Source organism: Pongo pygmaeus, chromosome 7 (assembly GCF_028885625.2).
Source record: "Pongo pygmaeus isolate AG05252 chromosome 7, NHGRI_mPonPyg2-v2.0_pri, whole genome shotgun sequence".
In the NCBI taxonomy this organism is placed as follows: domain Eukaryota; kingdom Metazoa; phylum Chordata; class Mammalia; order Primates; family Hominidae; genus Pongo; species Pongo pygmaeus.
In genome coordinates, this window is record NC_072380.2 from 83,526,475 (window position 1) to 83,542,757 (window position 16,283).

Here is a 16,283-nt window from a genome sequence, read left to right on the forward strand (position 1 = left end):
CAAGTTTGCCTTTTTTCTAATTAAATTTATAATTCTTCACAGATGTAACTTTTGTTGATATTCAATTTGTCTCTCTCATTTTGTTAAACCTCACATAGTACTTCGCCAATCCATTGAATAGCCACATTAAATCTGTTAATACCATGCTCTTCAACCCCAGAAATTATTTCCAGAAGGCAAACTTGCTTTGAGAGATCATCAAACAAGACTTAAGGTACACATTTTATCACATTTTCCCTACCACAGAGCTCAGGATGCAGAGCAAAATTCATGACTTTTGCACTGTTTATTATACTTTGCTAAATTACAAATCAAAAGCATCTGACAGAAGATCATGCATGAAGCCAAAAAGTTAATAATGTTCTGTGAAAAGTAAACTGTAAATGGAAAGGGATTCTAAATCTCAGCAGCACAGAGCAAATAAAATGTAGGTACTTGTCTAAATTATGGGTTTTCCATAGGCTTTTTTTGCTTGCTAGAAGCAATTTTTATAAAATGACTATAATTTAAAACTTTTTTTTCAAACTGAAAAGAAATTTTCAAAGTGAAAGTACTGAGCTTATCTAAATAAATAGAGTTGGCAGGCAAGCTAGTTTTGTCCAACCACAGATCAACCTGAGTACTCCCAAATTTGAAAGACAATGGCAATTTTCTCATCAGAATGTATTTTACATAAAAAAAATTTTCCTTAGCCATAAATCTGTGTTTTAGGGTATATTCTTGCTAAAATTTCTCCTCAATCGATATCTCCAACTATGGCATCAGTGTTGTAATGAAAACTTAAATTTTAAAAATAAAAACCTAAACCTAAAATTGAAATGAAGTTCTAGGGAGACTAGATGTTTTTTAAATGTTAACACTTATTTCCTTCTTTATCAAAGACTCCATAAAATAAATGCTTTAATACTACCGCTGATTATTTTCATGTAGTATATACTACATTACTTTTTGCAATGCGTCGTTTAAAGAAAATGACAAAATAGAGTCCGCATGAAAACAAAAACAAATAAGTATTTAAACCACATGGATGCTACCAATAGCGTTAAAGGATTGTTTTCAATATCAATTTATTTAAAATGTTGAATGAAATACTTTTGATATTTGATAAACAAGTGGTTTTATTCTTGCTGCAAGTGTTTTTCTTCTTTACAATGTATTCTTACACGATTTTCACAAATGGAAATTTTCTTTTGAGAAAATCATTTATCATGTCTATGAAACTCACACAGCAGTGGACTTCCATTTGGCCCTCTAAAAATGAACAGTGGCTCAATTAGGCTTCTATGTCTGTCACCGCAAAGAATGTTCAAAGATTGAAAATCCATGGCTGCTCGCTCACTTACTGAACACTTTGGGCCTTGGGAGAACTCAAGCATGGAGAAAGTCAAATATCAAATATTTGATAATGCAAAAGCATGACTGTACATGTGTGCATGTCCTCAGACCCCAGACTGTGGGGGGAAAGACCCATACAAGCATAAAATAAAACCTACTTTGAAAGACACATTATAAAAACAATCCCAAACCTATAAAACTACAGTATGTGCTTACTATGGACTTTTTGTACCCCTTGCCATTTTAAGAAATAAAACTTAAAAACGTTCGCCTAAATTCAATGACAGCTCTGAATTTATTGAATTCTTGCAAATGCTATGCTTAAATGTGTTCAAAAACTCTTCCCAATAAATATAAACCCGTGAGTCATTAACAATTCATATACTGATTTTGCATGGCAAATATTTTAAATGATAATTCAAAAGTTTACAGGTCTTGTTTTAAACTTCAAGGTCCAGTCAAGCCTTACAAAGTGTCAATAAGAGAAAAATATATTAATTAGGTAAATGTTTGTTATATCACCTTTTGAAGATAAGTTTAATATAACGTATGGGAAATTTATTTATTAAAGCAAAAATATTTTCTTCCTTAAAAAGTGCTATCAGTTTAATGTTGTTATCTGTTGTCCTTTCAAATGTTAAATGCTTAATTTTTTTCATATCAAAGTGTGTAAAAGTTACTTATGTATTGCAATGAACACATATGTACCGCTTTATTCAATACCACACAAATATATTTGAGATTTGTGCAGCAATTCAGAAAAGAGATATGAAGTCATCTCCCTGCAAGAATATGGTCCTGCATTACATTTATCTAGAGCATAACAAAAGTAATTGTTAACAATTAATTTGTAATTATCTCTTAATGATCCTAATCGCTCATAATTTGGAGGTTGGGAATTCTACTTCCAGGATGAAACCCTGTGGCTCATAAAGTACTAGGTACAAAGTGTCATAATTTTCCCCATGCCATAATGTTTTTCTTTGAAAACAAATCAAAACAATAATAAAAGCGCTCCTGTTAGCTTGGGCTTTGCCCACAGGACAGCTGTTGTCAGTCACTACAATTTTTCAAACAGTCAGCTTGTACTTACAGCGCTTACATCTGCTGCATCCACCAGTTTAATGTGTTCCTTCGAATTTTCTGGGTTAGCAAACCTCCATTCCTGACATAGTTTTGCTCCTGGATGGGGACGCGCGAGGGCTCTCAGGCGCTCTGGTGCAGCCGCGGCGCTTCTGGGAGCGGAGCGCCTCTGCAGGGGAAAGCTCGACGCAGGGGGCAGGCGCCTGGCCGCTGCCGCAGGCTCGGGCTGCCGAGCGACTGAGCGAAAACGCGTACCCCAGGAAGAAACCCGCCACAGTGGACGGCAACAGGAAGGCTTAAAGTCGGAAGTGGCACTGGAGAGTTTCTACCTCGCCCCAAACTCGGAGCCATCAGCTCCCACCGTTCTGTTTGGTAACAGCTTTGCGCTCAGCGCTCCTTCCCCACCAAACAGCAGCCGCAGATAGCATCTGAGAACCCTAGACAAAGAAACAGCAGAATCTCATCCCTCGATTTGTTTGCGCAGCCTTGTAGGTCTGCCCATGGAGCCTCGGGGCTTTTTTTTTTTTTTTTTTTTTTTTTTTTGGTTTTTGCAACGCAAACCACAGCTATTCTCTTGTCCTAACCTTATTGGTTTAAATGCAACAATTGAAAGGAGCACTGCTCTGTCTGACTCAACCTTGCTGTTTAAAAAAAAAAAATTATGTAAATGAACGCGCCCCACGCTATCTGAATAAACAGCTGTGTGAGAATAACTTCTCTGAGACATGGTCAACACACACGCGTCTTCTTGCAACAGTAGTTACCAATTAAGATCTTTGGGGAGTAGTTACACGTTATCTTTTACACTTTTCCTAAACTTTTTTCAGGCCCTGAAACTTAGGGAATCCACTACTTTTCATAATTTATTTCCTAACTAAGGTACCTACTACTGAAACAGGTCTGGGGGAAATAAAAAACTAGAATGGCCATTTCCCTTTAAGTAGAAAATGAAAAAGCAAACGTGCAAGCTTTTATCAGTTTAATAATGAAAGCCTGAAGGATGAATCCGAAATGATTTCTAGAATGGCAAATCTTCCGTGAACAATTCCTTGGCTATGAACCAGATAATGTTTCAGTGTTAATATTTTAAAATGATTTTTGGAAAAGATTCATGTTATCTAGAACTCTTTCTTTACAGCTTATTCTTTAAAAAAAAAAATCTTACTGACCTCAGAATCTATGCATGACAGTCTATAACACTCACCTAAAGAGCTGAGCTTCAGTTAAGATATGTTTTATGCAGATACATGACTTTGGTGATAAGACTTAACCATTATGTTGATTTCAAATATTCAAAGAACCATCATTTATGTGACTAATGATTGTATCTCAATTTGCCAGACCTATGCCAACATTCAAATACAAATGTTTATTTTGATACTAGTCACTCGTTGTAACCAATTTTGTGCTCTAAAATAAAATCTTTATGCCCATTGGATTTTTCTTAAAACTGTTTTATCATCAACCATGGAATACTATTCTACTGATTAGGTCTTTTATTTAAAGAAAAAATAAAAGCATCCTCATTTTTTAGGCGCTTGATAGATGTGAAAAAAAATTTAAAAATCACAATAACTTTTTGCATGACTTTATAATACATTTCCAGATCATCAACTAATAAAACACATAGACACAATCATAACTTTATATTGCTAATATGTAAATGAAAGCACCATTTCGATGCAAACAAAAAATAAAAAGCTGCTAATGACCAAAATTTAATACAGACTTCCCCCCAACTACCGAAAGTATGCCAGTCTGAATTCCTCAGAAAAGAACACTTTGTCAAACATAAGCAACAGTTTAAACTGCAAACTCACCTAGGATTTCATTTTGTATAGTACCAGCAAGGAATCATGAGCTAGTCATCTACCATATTTGGGAAGCCAGGTCAAAAAACAGTTGATTGGTATTGGATCTGTTCATATATGCAGTAGAAATAGAATTATGTTACCACCTACTGCACTTTCTCAGACCAGAAGTATCAGTTATTCAATATACTAAAGTGTATATGCAGAAAATAAAATAGAGCTTGTAATGGAGATTTCTATTGTCAGATAAAATGTAATGTTACGGTAATTTAATCTATGACATCAAACAGTAAATACTTTTGCAACCACATTTATTTCTAAGCTGTATAAAATCTAAAATTTGAGGTGTTGGAGAATTAAACAATGCTTGAAATTTTACATTTAGCTATTGTATTCATGCTTCCAATTGTTTAACAATTATTTTAGACACAAGAGAGTAAGAAATTATTTTTCTAATCCATGAAAGATTATATTGACAAATCCAGAATACACGAACTATATAAAATCAAAACAGTGGGAATACTATGTAAAGTATGTCACATTTATATACAAGTTACTTGCCCACATTATAGTTAAATGTATGATATTACATGTTTTTATGTTGAAATTTAATTTTTATTTATATAATCAAATGAAATATTAAACAAATGATGCATATAATTATGAAGAAAATTAGTAAAAGCATGATGAATGTAATGTAACCACTAATTGATGTGATATAGCTCATCCTTCATAATTATGTAACAAAGAGCTTAGTCACTGACTAAAAGTAATATCCATGTGCATATTTACTACTTTTAAAGAGTTCCATTTTCCTGAAGCAAAATTAGATGGATTAAAAATAATCACGTTTACCCATAAATTGTGTATGGTTACTACTTTTGAATATCCAATATGTAATAATTACTATTGCATAAAATTTAAACCAAAAGTAAGTTATCCTATGATAAACAGCCACATTTAAGCTATTAATAACACCCAGTTTGTAGTGTATTGATAGCCTCTTATTTCTAAATCCTCAGCAACTATAACTATATCATGTAACTTAACCATATACTTTAAGGACTAAATTGTTCCCTAAATACAGTCATACATGTAACTAAAAGATTTAGGAAAATTTGTTGAACATTGCTACTAGTAAAAGGTAATAGAAGAAAGCATTGCTATTTCATATTTGCTGTGGAAATCTCAATATATAAATGTATGGAAAGGAGTTTTAAAATTTTCCAATATGCTTTTTCCCCAATAAAAAAATACATAATTTTATCTGGAAAGGGAAAATACTTGAAATATTCAACTGTAATGAAATGTATGAAGACCCTCAAGGAGACAATATCTTTCATATGCTGTATCGCCAAACAGGTTTTATGTGACAGAGCCAGCTGTTGCCTAGATACCTGCCTGGTTATAGGGAGGAAGTCTTCAATTTTGGTAGAAGAGTTTTGTGTTTTAGGTTAAGGGCATGATCAAAAAAATAAGCAAATCTTATGTGTATATATATATATATACACACACACATATATATCTACATATACATGACATTTACATTACATTTGTAATATTTAATACATATTGCAAATGTCATGTATATATATATATATGAGAGAGAGAGACAAGGACAGACACAAGGAACTCATTACAACAATCTAAAAGGTAACTTGGGCTTTTCTAAAACTTTATGAATAAACAGTTGATTAATCAAATTATGTATAACAAATAGACACTGAGAAAACAAAGGATAAAATATGAGTGTCCCTTTTCCTTTTAATTCCAATAATGAAAATAAAATTATTTTACAGTTGTGAAGTTGTCAATAAATGATGCACTTTGAAGTTATTTTTCTTCTATTTGTGTTTACTTTGAAATAACTTTAGAAGTCAGCATGCATACTACTACCTGGTCCAAAAGTTTACTAATCTCTTGTTTCTATGCTTCTTATGAGATGATTATTTCTCAAAAATAACAGTATAGTAAGTTGCAAAATATAATCAGCACTTAAAAACTAATGCATTTTCTTAAAAAAGCAAAATCCTAGTCATTATTTCTTCCACATGATTAAAATCAATATGTGGAAGTATTCAACATTTTGTAATTCAAACTGTTCAAAGTAGAATGGCAAATAGAGTATTCCAAAATACTATACTTCCAGTCTTCCTGGTTTCATATAAATTTATTTTTCTTGTGGTCCATGCCATGGCACTACCTCCCTGGCTTCTTTATGGAGCCTTTGGAACCGTGTCTGGATGGCTGACACTATGATCCTTGCTGGCATTCGGAGTGGTCACTTCCACGACCTGCTCTTTCCCCACCAGCACGAGACCTACAATGAGGGTCCTGCTCCCAGGAGCCTTCTGCTGAAATGCAACCAAGTAAAACATCCTCTATTTATTTTAAGAATGATATTAAATCTGCCAAACTGAATGTCTACCAATATTTTGTGAAATGTTTTCCATTCAAACTCCAGCATGATTAGCTTTTAACAGTAAAGCTAAGGAGGTAATTAACTATTAGCTGTACCATGGAAAATTATTTTAATACATATTACAGTCTTTATACCAACACAATATGAAAATATAACCTATTTCCTGACTTCCTAAAGAGCACGTTGATTATTATATATTAATAATAACATTTATTTATGTAGGGTGTGAAACTTGTTATCCTATGTAGTAATGACTGCCTATCAGATATTTTTTTAAAAAATTATTATTCTTAATAGAAACTTTAAGCAGCACTTCTTGAAATTAGTAGTGATAGCAAGTGCAGTGGCAGATTTTTAAGAAAAGGGGATGAGATAATATAGGTACTTAAAAAATGATAAAACAGGTTTCCTATTTTAAAATCAACTGATTTTCCAAAATGGCAAACCGTTACTTTTTCTTCCTTCTGCCAAAAAATACATAAATAATTGATCCTGGAAGCATATGCTTAATCTCAGCGATAAGTTATTTTGCTTTCTCACGCTGTAAAATGGGTTTCCGTTGACATGAAGCAACCTAGAAAACCCAGGTTGTTTCTTCATCAAGATTTTTTCCTCTAAGCCATGGGCAAAACCAATCTTGTCATGTAAGAGGATCTGGAAATTTGCTTTGTGTTTTTCAGGTTTCATGACAGCTGAGTTCACAGTTTTTAAATTCTTCGGAAACAATGAATAGCTCATGGAGGAAAGAAGGGAATTAGCATTTATGAAGTGCTTCCTACATGCCAGGCACTGTGCTAGGCATTTTATATTTTTATGAATCCTGATTTTTTAAAGTATGAGTGATTTTTCCCTCACTATTTGTTCTGGAACCTGCCTCATTTTTCTAGCACCATCAAAGTCACTTCTAAACAGTAGATGGAGCAATGGGACATTAATGTCTCCTCATTGTAGCATCATTTTGAAGCAAGGTAATAGCCCATAAAGTTAATAAAAATCCAGAAAAGTGTGTGATATTTGAAATGATACATATTGATATATACCAAGCTAATATATTCAATATGGAAGAGAAAAAATCAGTATATAGTAGCTGATTATTTCTGAACACATATTGCAAGTTACTTTATGGATGCAAAAATAAAAGTACATTAAATGGTCAATAGAGAAAAAATCCTTGAACTTGAAGTGGTCAAATCAGGAGACGTGGGTTTTTTCTCCTTACATATTCAAAAAGGTTAATTATTTTCCTAGAGACTATAAATATTTCCTACTTATTCTTCATATTAAAAAGGAAAAGCAAAGAGTGAGTTTACAATAAGCAATTATATGCATGTCTTGTTTCATAGTTATATCAATTTCTTACATTTTACCTTTCTTAATTTCAGTTACCCAGTATGATATGCTTTGGTTTTAATAGTTATTATATCATAAACACTTGATTTATTCACTGAGGAAATAATTATATTAAAAGTGCACTTCACATTTCCTGATGCATTTGGTTGTATGGTTTAAGTATTCAGAATCAAGAAGCTCTATTATTATTACAAAGGAATTGCCAGAGACTGGGGAGAGGGAACCCCCAAACCTAATAACCTATAGAATTTTTTTCTTCCTTCAAGCAGTATTAAATTTTTCTTCCTCCAGTCTCCCAAATCGGAAAAAAAAAAAAGAGTAAACTCTAAAGCTGTTTTAGACAGAAGGTCAGAATTCAAATGATCAGTAACTTAATCCACAGTGCACTGCAATTGCATTGCTATTGGAAACACAACCAGAAGCACCATTATTCTAGAAGTTTTTATTAAGCAATGTCAATAGGTATACAACCTGGAGGTTTCTCTCTACTGTAAGGTTTATCTAGATTCATGCTTGCAAGCTATCAAATTGCCTTGGGTCCTTGGATTTTACTTTAGTATACTATGGTGTGAGGGAAAAAAGTAGACTTTATGTCACATACTAAGGAAAACAATAGCTTCAGTTTGTTCAAATACTTAAAACAGAATTCCTTTCTGCAACCCAAATGTAAGTACGATTAAACATTTTGTGGTCTTTAGATACTCCTAATTAAGAGGAATGCTTGTTTTAGATGGTTTAATATTTGGGGTATTATACTGAATATTGAAATGTGTGATTCATGTTCTTTCAAAAGATATAAACCTGGAAAGTATCCTCTGCTTCTTTCAGGGATTCTGTTTTAATAGTATCAATGATCTGGTTTACCTGAAATACAGAGTAAAGCAAAGCCAAAGATCTGGGATTTTTGAGTTAGTATGTTTTAAATGTGGAAGATTCTTAAAAACAACACCCTGGTTGATAGAGAGTTACAGGCTGGTGGCTTGTTTTTTTTAATCAATACAAGGAGATACAAATAGTTTACCAAGAGGTCAGAGTGCCCGTAGAGGAGCCCTCTGCTGCACGATTATCATTGACAACCCCTGCTGAAAGATCCGCAAAGCCCCCATTAGCTTTGGCCTCTCGGGATTGCTGTTCACTTTCCTTCCTGTCTTTCCCTGAGAGGAGGATTTTCCCTGCTTGTAGAGAGTGGATGCAGGGGAGTGGGTAAGGAGAAGGTGAAGGAGGGACAGGACAGAAACAAAAGTAAAAAAAAAGAAAGAATTTGTTATTCAAAACAATGATCCAAAAACCTGCCTAAGAATCCCAGCCTTTTTAAAAGAATGACAGCCTATGACTTAGAAATTCTAAAGGAAAAAGACAATGATTTTAGATATGCAGACTTTATGCATTTTAAATTTGCAGTATCGTCACAGTATACCTCTTTTGGGAGAAATTGTATTTGATAAACCTAAAAATGGACACAAATATGGATGACCTAACTCACCACAAATAAATGTATTCATGATTAATTACTGAAGACTATCAAACAGGAGGGACCACACCTTTAAGCTCTGTGTTTAGAATTTTCCCAAATTATGCCTATTATCAACACACAAATGACTTATATGTGAAAAGGAAAAAAAAATTAGACATTTCACATTAAGATCTTCTTAAGGCCGGGCACGATGGCTCACCCCTGTAATCCCAGCACTTGGGGAGGTCGAGGCGGGTGGATCACAAGGTCAGGAGTTCGAGACCAGCCTGACCAACATTGTGAAACCATGTCTCTACTAAAAATACAAAAAAAAAAAAAAATAGCCAGACATGGTGGCACATGCCTGTAATCCCAGCTACTCAGGAGGCTGAGGCAGGAGAATTGCTTCAACCTGGGAGGCGGAGGTTGCAGTGAGCCCAGATCACATCACTGCTCTCCAGCCTGGGCAACAGAGCGAGACTCTGTCTCAAAAAAAACTTCTTAAAGCAGTATATGGCAACACTGATTTCCCATTTCATTTTTGTATATTCTTGGATTTCATGTCTATCATTATTTAAGGTTGAAATGCTATTCTTTTCCTTAAGTATGTGTACTACTCACCAGATTAAAACAAATGCACCAGAGATTCAAGTGAATTCTAATTCTGGTTTTAACACGGGCTTTCTCTATGTCTTCTGTTGTCACAGTACTTATTCTCTCAATTTATAATTTATAACTAGCTAGCTATAAAATGGATGCAGTGGTACACACCTTACCAAATTGGTATGTGGAAGAAAATGTTTACTGCTATGGTAAACCTCCCATGGAGAAAAAAATAGCAACAGAAAAGTTAATTTCAAATCAATTTAATTAAATGAGTGTGGAATGAGTGCTCAAACAGGGCATAGTTTCCAGGGTTTAGCACATAGGAGGTGCTTGGTGAATGTTATTAAATTAATTAATACATGCACACAAGGCTACTTGAGGGAACATGGCCCTGGTTTGTGAAAGAAAAATGATTTCCTTGAATTTCCTTTGCTTTCATTTTCTTTTTTCTTACAGATTGTTATATTTTCCTTCCATTGAAAACTTTAAAGCTGGACTGGCTAGGGCATTATCATTATAGGAACATTAATTTTATTTTATGTACAAAAATATTTAAAATAATTTATGGGACAAAATTGAGTCCTTAAAAACTGTGCTAGGAATTTGCTATCCTGACAACAGGGAACACCAAACTCCAAGGAAATTAAGGAATTAGAACAATTCAGTTTTAGGTTAAAAAAAAAAAAGCCACCATATACTGCATTCTAGCTATGTCATATTATTCCCTAAGTATACTGTTATCTTAATACCGGTTCATATTTCCCTTTTAAATTCCTAACCAAAATAAACAGAAACATTAATTTAAAAATTTAGAAGAGTACTCAATAGGATGAAAGTATATTTAAAGAAACCCTACATGTCCTGCCTTTCAGAAATAGTTCATTGTAGGTGTGTCCACAACACTATCATTTTCAAATTTTGCAGCTTTTAGGTGGTTCAGAAATCTAACCAACAAAGTTAGTTAGCTGGTCTATCAGCCAGTAATCAGTCACTCAATAAATATTTATCATGCATCTAGTATGTGCCAGGTACTATGGGCATAGATGGAACAGTAAACAAGGCAGACAGAATTCCCACACTTAAGGAAATTATGTGTCCATAGAAGTGTAAATAAATGAAAAGGTGGCTGACTGAACATATGCATTTATTTTTGCTTTCTCTAGAAATCCCCTAGAGCACCAGTAAACGGATTTTTTTTAAGGCACAAATCCCCAAGAATGAAGAAAAGCAAGTAATAGGAAAACAGTAACACATTTTAATTAATTATTTAATTAATTTAGAGACAGGGTCTCACTCTGTCACCCAGGCTGGGATGCAGTGATGCAATCATGGCTCCCTGCATCCTTGACTTGGAAGGCTCAACCAATCCTCCTGCCTCAGCCTCTGAGTAGCTGAGACTACAGGCACTTAACACCATGCTTAGCTATTTTTTTTTTTTTATTTTAGGTAGATACGAGGTCTCACTCTGTTACCCAGGAAAGTCTCAAACTCCTGAGCTCAAGTGATGCTCCCACCTTGGCCTCCCAAAGTGCTGGGATTATAGGCATGAGCCACTACACCCAGCCTTAACAAATTAGAATGGCAATCATTAAAAAGTCAGGAAACAACAGGTGCTGGAGAGGATGTGGAGAAATAGGAACACTTTTACACTGTTGGTGGGACTGTAAACTAGTTCAACCCTTGTGGAAGTCAGTGTGGCGAGTCCTCAGGGATCTAGAACTAGAAATTCCATTCGACCCAGCCATCCCATTACTGGGTATATACCCAAAGGACTATAAATCATGCTGCTATAAAGACACATGCACACGTATGTTTATTGCCGCATTATTCACAATAGCAAAGACTTGGAACCAACCCAAATGTCCAACAATGATAGACTGGATTAAGAAAATGTGGCACATCTACACCATGGAATACTATGCAGCCATAAGAAATGATGAGTTCATGTCCTTTGTAGGGACATGGATGAAATTGGAAATCATCATTCTCAGTAAACTATCGCAAGAACAAAAAACCAAACACCGCATATTCTCACTCATAGGTGGGAATTGAACAATGAGAACACATGGACACAGGAAGGGGAACATCACACTTCAGGGACTGTTGTGGGTTGGGGGGAGGGGGGAGGGATAACATTGGGAGATATACCTAATGCTAGATGACGAGTTGGTGGGTGCAGTGCACCAGCATGGCACATGTATACATATGTAACTTACTGCACATTGGGCACATGTACCATAAAACCTAAAGTATAATAATAATAATAATAATAATAATTACAATAAAAGAAAAAAATAAATAAATAAATAAATAAATAAATAAATAAAATAGAATAAAATAAAAAATTTATTCTAGGAAAAAAAAAAAAAAAGTGGGGGAAAAAATCTAAACCACGCAGACCATTAGTAACTCACTTAGCAGATATGAGAAAGCTGAATCCTAAGTTGGCAGTAAGGAAAGCTGAAAAGCAATCAAAGTTACACCACCCAACTCCTCCCATCCCCAACATCTTAGCAATTGATGATACTAGGTACTTCTGCAAGTGGAAGTACAAGTAAGGCTACCATAAGGAGGACTGGGTACAAGTCAGTATAAGATGCAGTAATACCCTTTTCTCCACTCTACATAGTCAGTAAAACAAGTAGACTATGGATTGTAGGAGAAGCCCTGGGGTGTGCTGAAGAAGCATGCACCATTTTGATAACAGGCAGATTATAAAACACTCACACTGAATGCTGGGATAACTACCCCTGCTCTCTTCCTCCATAACTTTTCCTCATTAGGGTTCCCAGAACACTGTCAGCCAGTAATCATCCAGGCAGGAGCCTAAATTGATTTCACTAAGTATTCAGACCAGTCTCAGAGGAAAGATCTAAATCACTTATACCTGGGGACGTCCTAAGGCGAGAACTCAATCTGATCACTCTAAAGTAAAAATCATGGGCAACAAATCGTTTAACTAAAGTAAAAACCATGGGCAACAAGTCATTAACAAAGTTAATGCCCTACTCTTAAATATAAGCCAACAATTAAGAATTATGAAGAGTCTGAGGAAAGCTTCTCAAGAAATGTAGAAACCAAATGAAAAGCAAAGCAACTTGCAGGAAACAGAGATCAAACAAAAGCAAATGTCAAGAAAACAAAAATAAACTCCCATTAATATGAACAGAAAAATAAGAGAAGATACTGAAGCCATGAAACAAGATAAGAAAATAACAATAATTATTTTTTTCTTTTAAAAGAACATCTAACAACAAAAAGGAGCTCTTGGAAATAAAAAGTAAGATAACAGGAAAATAAAAGTCAATACGGTTTGAAAAATAAAACTGTTGAATTCTCCCAGAGAAGAGAGCAAGAAGAGATGGAAAATATAGAAGTATAGAAAATATAAGAAAATGAGAAGTTATAGTTCTGGTTTTCCAACACCCAGATAACTAGAGTTTCAGAAAGAGAGGAAGGACAATAAAGGCTAAAATTTAGACCAATAATTCTAAGATATTTCCTAGGGTATGAGTTTTCGGATTGAAAGAGCTCAATGATTACCCAACAAAAAGAGTAAAAACAACTCACATCAATGGATATTATTCAGAAATTTCAGAATACGAAAAAGATGGTCCCTACAAACTTCTAGAGAGAAAAAACAGACCACATACAAAGCCTAGCTCATGACTTCAGACTTCTCAATTAGAACATGTATTTCTAGAAAGTAGTAAAGCAATGGCCTCAAATTTCTAGATGACAAATAATTCCCAGCCTAGAATTTTATAACCTACTATACTTTGTAAGTAGGAAAATTAAATATTTAAATTAAATTTAAAACATTTTCAGACAAGTAAATTATCCAAAAGTTAACTTCCCAATCAGGTTAATTTCCCAATCCTTTCTCAGGTAGCTAACAGAGGGTGTGTTCCATTAAATTTAGGAAGCAAACCTCCTTTACAAACTAGATAATCCAAATAGGAGAAAGATGAATATAATTTCTGGTTCTTATGGAAAAGGAAATTCTAGAATGATAGCTATGCCCTAGGCATGACAGTCCAGATTGAAGAAGGTCAGAAGGCTCCAGGAATGCTTTCATGAAGATAAGGGAATTGATACAATAACAGATACATCTGAATATATGCAAAGGAGAGGTAAACAAATAGGGGAGAGCACAGAATTGAATTATTAAAAGGAATCATCAACTTAATTCAACAATACATCAAAAAGATTATACACCATGACTAAGTGGGGGTTATCTCTAGGATTCAAGGTTGGTTTAACATTCCAAATCAATCAATATGATACACCACATTAACAGAATGACATTTCAAAAGCACTGATCACCTCAACAGGTGCAAGAATGACATTTAACGAAGTTCAACATTCTTTCCTGGTAAAAACTCTCAATGAAATAGGTATAGAAGGAAATTTCCTCGACATAATAAAGGCCATTTATAAAAGGTCTACAGCTAACATCATCATCGATGAAGAAAACCTAAAGGCTTTTCCCCTAAGATCTGGTACAAAGCAAGGATCCCCATTCTCACCATACCATCTCTGTTCAAAATAGTACTTGAAGTATTCACAAGAGCAGTCAGAGAAGAAAGAGAAATAGAGGGTATCAAACTTGGAAAGGAAGAAGTAAAAAGTATTTCTGTTTGCTGGTGATATGATGCTATATGTAGAAAACCCCTTAAAGACTCCACAAAAAAATGTTAGAACTAATCAATTAATTCAGTAAAGTGGTAAGATACAAAATCAACATGTAAATATCAGCTGCATTTTTATGCTAATAATAATCTATTTGAAAAAGAAATCAAGAAAGCAATTTCATTTACAATAGCATCAAAAAGAATGAAATGCTTAGAAACAAATTTAACTAAGGAAGTAAAAGATCTGTACATTGAAAATTATGTGAAACATTGATGAAAGAAATTAAGAAGACACAAATAAATGAAAAGGTATCTTGTGTTTGTGGATTGGAGGAATTAACATTGTTAAAATGTCAGTACTACTCAAAGCAACCTACAGATTCAATGTGATTCCTGTCAAAATTGTAATGGCATTTTCCCCAGAAATAGTAAAAAACAATTCTAAAATTTATATAGAACCACAAAAGTCTCCAAATAGCCAAAATAATTTTGAGAAAGAAAAGCAAAGTTGGAGGCATCACATGTCCTGATTTCAAACTGTATTACAAAGTTATAATAATCAAAAGAGCATGGTACTGGCCTGAAAACAGACACATAAAACAATGGAACAGGACAAAGAGTCCAGAAATAAACCCAAGCATATATGGTCAACTAATTTTCAACAAGACCACCAATAAGACCAATAAGGAAAGGATAGTCTCTTCAATAAATAGTGCTGGGAAAGCTGGATATCCATATGCAAAAGAACAAAACTGAACTCTTATCTTAGACCAGACACAAAAAACAGCTCCAAATGGATTAAAGATCTAAATGTAAGACTTGATACCATACAACTCTTAGAAGAAAACAGGGGAAAAACTCCTTGACATTGGTCTTGGTGATGATTTTTTTGGAAAGGACACAAAAGGCAAAGGCAATAAAAGCAAAAATAAACAAGTGGGACTACGTTAAACTAAAGGCTCCACACAGCAGATAAAACAATCAATAAAATGAAAAGGCAGCCTATGGATTGGGAGAAAATATTTACAATCCATATATCTGATAATTGGTTAATATCCAAAATATAAGGAGTTCACATAACTCAATAGCAAAATAACGAAGAACCCAATTTAAAAATGGGCAGAGGACCTAAATAGACATTTTTCTAAAACAGACATACAAATGGCCAACATGTATATAAAAAGATAATCAACATCACTAATCATCGGGGAAATGCAAATCAAAACCACCATGAGATATCACCTTACACCTGTTAGGACATCTGTTACCAAAAAGTCAGGAAATAAGAAGTGTCGATGAAAGTGTGAAGAAAAGGAAACCTTTGTAGGCCATTGATGAGAATGTAAGTTGGTACAGCTATTATGGAAAACAGTGTGAAAGTTCCTCAGAAAATTAAAAGTAGGACTGCCATATAAATAGAATTGTCATATGACCTAGCAATCCCTTTGCTGGGTATACAACCAAATAAAATGAAATTACCACCTTGTAGAGATATCTGCACTCCCATGTTCATTGCAGGTTTATTCACAATAGCCAAGCCATAGAAACAACTTCAGTGTCCACTGACAGATAATGAATAAAGAAACTGT

At 34.2% G+C, this 16,283-nt stretch overlaps 1 protein-coding gene across 10 annotated transcripts in view; it reads right to left on the reverse strand.

The window, feature by feature from the left end:
- EYA1 (EYA transcriptional coactivator and phosphatase 1) overlaps positions 1–16,283 on the reverse strand; it is a 357,217-nt gene that overhangs the window by 161,599 nt on the left and 179,335 nt on the right. The window contains exon 1 of one of the 10 annotated variants that reach the window (XM_063668882.1): positions 2,429–2,899. The exons of 8 other annotated variants lie outside the window; for them this stretch is intronic. The gene's annotated coding sequence lies outside the window, so the exon portion shown is untranslated. Of the gene's footprint in view, positions 1–2,428; positions 2,900–16,283 lie in introns of those variants that run through there. One more of the 10 variants, XM_063668884.1, reaches the window with a different exon arrangement.